The following is a 7,287-nucleotide window of genomic DNA, read 5'->3' as shown; positions in this document are numbered from 1 at the left end:
TTATCTTTCTTTCTTTCTTTCTTTCTTTCTTTTTAACTTATCTATCTTTCTAATCTATCTTTCTTTCTTTCTAACTAATCGATCTATCTTGCTAACCAACTTTTCTTTCTTTCTTTCTTTCTTTCTTTCTTTCTTTCTAACTTATCTATCTATCTTTCTAACTAACTTATCTTTCCTTATTTCTTTCTTACTAATCTATCTTTCTAACTAACTTATCTATCTTTCTTTCTTCCTAACTAATCTATATATCTTTCTAACTAACTAATTTATCTATCTTTCTTTCTTTCTTTCTTTCTAACTAATCTAACTAATCTATCTTTCTAACTAACCTAACTAATCTATCTATCTTCCTAACTTATCTATCTTTCTTTCTTTCTTTTTAACTAATCTATCTTTCTAACTTATCTTTCTTTCTTTTTAACTTATCTATCTTTCTAACTAACTTATCTATCTTTCTTTTCTAACTTATCTATCTTCCTTTTCTTTCTAACTAATCCTTTCTTTCTTTCTTTCTTTCTTTCCAACTAATCATTCTTTCTTCCTTTCTTCCTTACTTTCTAACTATTCTTTCTTTCTAACAAATTTTTCTTTCTTTCTTTCTTTCTTTCTTTCTTTCTTTCTTTCTAACAAATCTTACTTTCTAACTAATCTTTCTTTAGTTCTTTCTTTCTAACTAATCTTTCTTTCTTTCTTTCTAATCTTTCTTTCTCCCTTTCTTTTTCTTCAAATTTTTTATATCAAACTTTAACCTACTTTAAACATCAAACTTCTTCTAACTTCTTCAAACTCTCTGGTCTGGCTTTCTCAAGCCAACTTAAAGTTTGTCTCAACAAACTTTTTTTTTTCTAGTTTTTATTATATTATCTGCAAGTGCACTTTTTAAAAAGTATACTTTTATTACAGTTTTTTTCAATCGCTAACAAGTGCTTATCCATACTTCAGATACTTATTCTAAACTCTTAACACAGACTCACACCTACAAAACACAATTGGCCAAATGGTTAATTTTCTTCTCAAAAACACATTTTGTTAAATATATACTAACTCTTCATTTCAAAACAGAACACCTGTTTCTCTGCACACACTAACTTTACCAAAACACTGGAAATCTGACTCAAAATTAAATTATTCTGTCAAAGAATAACACTTGTTTTCACTTCACAAGGTACATGCACTCAATCAAAGTACACCAGGGGCTCGTTCTTCGTACGTTGCTTATTACATCCGAGATCAAATGACACATCCAAGATAATATCATCGTGCTAATCATGATCTGGCTAACTCGGTTCTTCGAACACACTTGCCGGATAGGATTAGTATCGCTGGATTGAGTTATCTGAGATAATTGCGCGTTCATGCGCTGGGTTAAAAGGGGACATGTATCGATAGTAGAAACATTGATCAGCAACGCTGCTATTGGCTGTTCAGCATGGCCAAAGAGCGCGCACAGTTTTTCTCCGCAGCAGAGCAAGAACTAATAGTCGAAGTTTATTCGGAATTTTAATGTTTTAATGCAAAACGCCAGGGAACACCTCAAAGTCTGCAAAAGCCAGGAGAGAGGGCTGGCAAAAAGTAGCAGACAATTTAAATCCGTTAGAAGTGGCCATGTTAGATGTTTTTTTATCACTTATTAGCCTATATTTTTGTATTTGAATAATTGCATAATTACTTTGTTCATTGTAATGTCAGAGTCACCACGCTAGAACATGGGAACAAACAAAAGTGAAGTACAAAAATATTCTACATAATGGTAATTTTTTTGTTATATTATAGTCTCTTTTATAAAAGACACTGTTAAATAAATGGTTGGCTGTTTATAAAAGCAACCAAGAAAAAGGCTGAGCAAAAAAAAAAAAAAAGAAGAAAAGATCTTAGTAGCCTACACTGTAAAATAATTTTTGCTGCATTAAATTAAGGCTGTATAGTCATTTCAACTGTTAAATCTTGAGTAATGATGAATTGCTTTGACTTGTGAAAGTGAAAACTAATAAACTTATATTAATGTAAAAATATTTTTCCAGAGTGTAGTTCATATAATGACATTGTGTTTTCCTCTTTTGTGCACTTTTACATAATACACCAACACTTGTATCTGTTCCCAAGAAAGTGGTGGCTGAAATATGTGCAGTAAGTGGACATTTTTTTTATAACTTTCCAAAGGAAAGAAAGTATAAGACTTTGTAATGTCCATTTGTTTCCATTTCACTGGACAGTGAATAAACCCTCTCAGATAACTGTCATATGGAGGAACTAGCCTACCTGCAAGTGCATAAATAACTTTACTTAATTTATACTTGTATGCTTTATGGCAGCAATATAAGTTGCAGGATTCCACATCTACAGAAAGGCCTACAGAAGAGTCTGCACAGACAGAGGAGACATAGGCCTACAGGTGGGCAGTGTATAGCCAACTTTTCCTTTTTATTTGTTGCATGAGGCATGTATCTAATATCTCTTGTTGCAGGCACTTGACCACTGGCTTTTCTTTACAAAGAACAATTGAAATAAAACTCAAGGAACTAAGTATATTGGTCTTTTATTAAACTTTTCATTATATTATAATGAAAAGTTATTTTTTTGTTTTTTTTTGGCAATGTTGTGTAATATGGCACATGCAGCAATGTCACAGGCCCTGTCAGGTGTGCAAACCTCAGACTTATCAGACACTGAAATCTTCCCTTTAGTTAGCCAAAGTTCATTTCATTGTGTGCCCTTGTCCTGGCTACTGCATTGTAACTGGTTTGGGTCAGGGAATGGGGTCATAAACACCTGTCTGCAGGCAGGAACATGTCATAATCACCTATGAAGAAATGCAGTTCTGTTAGGATCAGCATAAGTGTATGTAATACAGTGAGCTTGATATTTAATTGTGGAACTTTCCTTACCACTTTCAAATAATGTGCATAAATGTGAATCTCTGAAAATTCTTAAGTCATGCACAGATCCTGGCCATTTTGCTTTCACATTTGTGATATGGAAGATTTTAGTCAACTGACTTTTTTTATTTGATATAATATTATTAATCTGGAATATTAAGACTCCCAATAGTAACTGGGCTGCACATTTACATTGTGAACCCCCTTTCTGTTCACAAAATCCCCTTCATTGAGACCTTGATGGCAGTCTATGGAAGCCTATAGTCTATACCAATGACGTTAGTGAAGCCTGAGTGACATACTGTAATCGGCATGGTCATGATTGCATGATCTTCATAAAAAATGATAGCCAAAAAAAAAAAAAAAAAAAAAAAAAAAAAAAAAAAGCTTTAAAAAAACTGCTTTACAACATTGGGTCTTAAAAACCTAAAACTGTTTTTTAAACCTAAAAGCGCCAGGTAAACTCCGAATGACACGACAGACAGCACTTTCCATCAAGTTCTCTGCTCCAATAGTGTAAAGGAAAGAGCCACTCGCAAATAATCATAGGGCAATGCAAACAGTTTGTGCTGTAGTTAAAGCCCGACTCCGACAAGTCGAAAATAATGTGCGTTTCCAACAAATTAATAATGTAAACGACAATCTCACGAGTCACGAGAAAAAAATTTCAATCTCAGAAAGTGCACTATCGCGCTGCGCTGGACTTCCCGTATCAGCTCCGCTTATGAAGCCGGGATCTAATCCTGTTTACATGAAATAAGCCTGCTCCCGAGCAGGTTCAAGTTTGCGCACCTGTTGCTATGACAGCAAGTCCAGGATGAGCGTCGAAGAACCAAACAATCCAAGATCATGCCAAATCGTCAACAATCAAATCCAGCTAACTGAGTTAGCGACGTACGAAGAACGAGCCCCGGGTTTCAAAATACTGGCTATTGTTGACATTACTAAAACTGCATAGACTTTTATGTTTCAGTTTTACAGGTATTTGCATGCAAAACGTGCAATCCACCGTTTTACACTAAATTTCTTGGTTGGGAACTGTATGTCCACATGTACAGTACTGTTCACATTCATAAGCATTCCAGTAAAAAGCAAATCAGTTTTTATTCCTTTGATGTTTACTACAGGAGGTACAGTAGAAACATGGTTTGATAGAACAAAAAAACAACAGCAAAAAAAAAAAACACAAAATTACTAATCTCTGCAATCTTCAGGGTTAGGCCACATGTTTTCATCAAGATCACATCTGATATTATCCAAGGCGATGCACCTGGGATAAAACTGCTTGGTATGTCGGATCCACCCTTGGAGCCAGCATCCATGGCTTCAAGGAGGGACATCTGGTCATGTGGCTGATGGTCATAAACCTTCCACCTTCACATTACATTTCGTCCAGGTCGACGCCTTTTGGCCAGATTGAATCCTGCCTCATCTATATGTATATGAATTCATGAGGGGCCTGGTTGGCCTCCAATTCCATAACTCTCAAAACAAAGTCTATGTAAATGATGTCATTACTGTATACTATACTGTACTGTGTAGGTTACCTACTTGCAAAGTGCAAAGCTTATAGAACTGGACATTGAATTGAATATACAGTACACTATACCTGGACATATTGTCGTTGTAGCTCCTTGACTCTCTCACTGATATATTGTTTTTGAACTGATATCATTGCAGAAGCAGAGGTTTTTATAAACTTTCATATTGTAAAATATTACATAGTACAATTTGAAATAACTGATTTCTGTTTAAAAATATGTATGTCATGTAATAAATTGTGGAAAATGTAATTTATTCCTGTGATGAAAAGCTGAATTTTCAGCATCATTACTCCAGGAAGATGCATATGGACTCGAAAAGCTTGTTTCTTCATGACATTGTTCAAAAGCAACACATTTTGCTAGCAATCCAAATCACATTTTGCTAAAATCATGAAATTTACAAAAATGGTAAAAATTTAATTTAAATGGTAAATAAATAAATGCAGTCCATACTGTATTTAAGGTTTGGAATATTGGTTTTGCTATTGTGGGATATTGTGTGTTAACATTTGTAAATACTACAAAAACAATCCATAATTTTGTTGGGAGGTATAGCTTGTCTGTTAAGAAAATGTAAGCATTGTGGAAATGTGTTCACTGACTGCATATTGTGTGAAAACGACAAGAAATGTGTGAATGGTATGGCCACAAAAGACCGATGTTGTGCTAATTGTGTTTAGAGTTTTGAAAATGTGACAACTGGCTGGACAAACGCTTGTTAGCGACTGAAAAAAACTGTATTTTAAGCACACAAAAAGTACGCTTTCAATACAATTAAGTACACATTTCTTTTCAACAAGGGTTACAACAGCTTGTGCTGATAACAAACTCATAAACTCTCTACATAGAAGATTTTACTCTCAGAATAATGTTATTTATTGATGTACCGTTTAGTGATTAATTGTGAAATTATATTTTATGTTTGGCAGGCTGATAGGTTAGTCACTAGGGTTCTTTATATTGACGTCTATCAGTGTGGATGGAACATTTTCAGTTTTCAGAGCCGCTGTAGAAATAATCTATTCACTGTCATGCAGTTTAATTTACATCAAGAGAATGTTTCGGATAATATGCTATCAAGATAAAGTGAGATAAATTTAGCTGGTCATGTGATCTCAACATGATGGACACCATAAAGAGGGACCAATGAAGATATTTCTAGGCCACTGAAATGACTGGAGAATCATGAGTGTAGATCAGGGGTCACCAAACTTTTTTCACTGGGGGCCACATTATCGTTCCTGACTGTGATGGGGGGGGCCGGGGCCGGGGCCGGGTCAGCTATAACATAGAATTGTATGACCTAGACCAAAATGACCAACAGCAGGCCTTATTGTGTAGTAGAGATAACTAGCCTGGCACAGCCATCCCCACTACTATATCCACACTACTATATCAACACTACTATATCCAGACTACTATATCAACACTACTATATCCTATATCCACACTACTATATCAACACTACTATATCAACACTACTATATCCTATATCCACACTACTATATCAACACTACTATATCAACACTACTATATCAACACTACTATATCCACACTACTATATCAACACTACTATATCAACACTACTATATCCTATATCCACACTTCTATATCCACACTACTATATCCTATATCCACACTACAATATCCAGACTACTATATCCACACTACTATATCCACACTACTATATCCTATATCCACACTACTATATCAACACTACTATATCAACACTACTATATCCTATATCCACACTACTATATCAACACTACTATATCAACACTACTATATCAACACTACTATATCCACACTACTATATCAACACTACTATATCAACACTACTATATCCTATATCCACACTTCTATATCCACACTACTATATCCTATATCCACACTACAATATCCAGACTACTATATCCACACTACTATATCCACACTACTATATCCTATATCCACACTACTATATCCACACTACTATATCCACACTACTATATCCTATATCCACACTACTATATCCACACTACTATATCCACACTACTATATCCAGACTACTATATCCACACTACTATATCCAGACTACTATATCAACACTACTATATCCACACTACTATATCCTATATCCACACTACTATATCCACACTACTATATCCTATATCCACACTACTATATCCAGACTACTATATCCACACTACTATATCCTATATCCACACTACTATATCCAGACTACTATATCCACACTACTATATCCTATATCCACACTACTATATCCACACTACTATATCCACACTACTATATCCTATATCCACACTACTATATCCAGACTATTATATCAACACTACTATATCCAGACTACTATATCCACACTACTATATCCAGACTACTATATCAACACTACTATATCCACACTACTATATCCTATATCCACACTACTATATCCACACTACTATATCCTATATCCACACTACTATATCCAGACTACTATATCCACACTACTATATCCAGACTACTATATCCACACTACTATATCCAGACTACTATATCCACACTACTATATCCACACTACTATTTCCACACTACTATATCCACACTACTATATCCCCACTACTATATCCACACTACTATATCCCCACTACTATATCCCAACTACTATATCCCAACTACTATATCCACACTACTATATCCACACTACTATATCCACACTACTATAGCAACACTACTATATCCACACTACTATATCCACACTACTATATCCCCACTACTATATCCCAACTACTATATCCACACTACTATATCCACACTACTATATCCACACTACTATATCCACACTACTATATCCAGACTACTATATCCAGACTACTATATCCACACTA

This window comes from Leuciscus leuciscus (genome assembly GCF_965113295.1).
Source record: "Leuciscus leuciscus genome assembly, chromosome: 25".
Lineage (NCBI taxonomy): Eukaryota > Metazoa > Chordata > Actinopteri > Cypriniformes > Leuciscidae > Leuciscus > Leuciscus leuciscus.
This window is presented reverse-complemented; position numbering follows the sequence as displayed.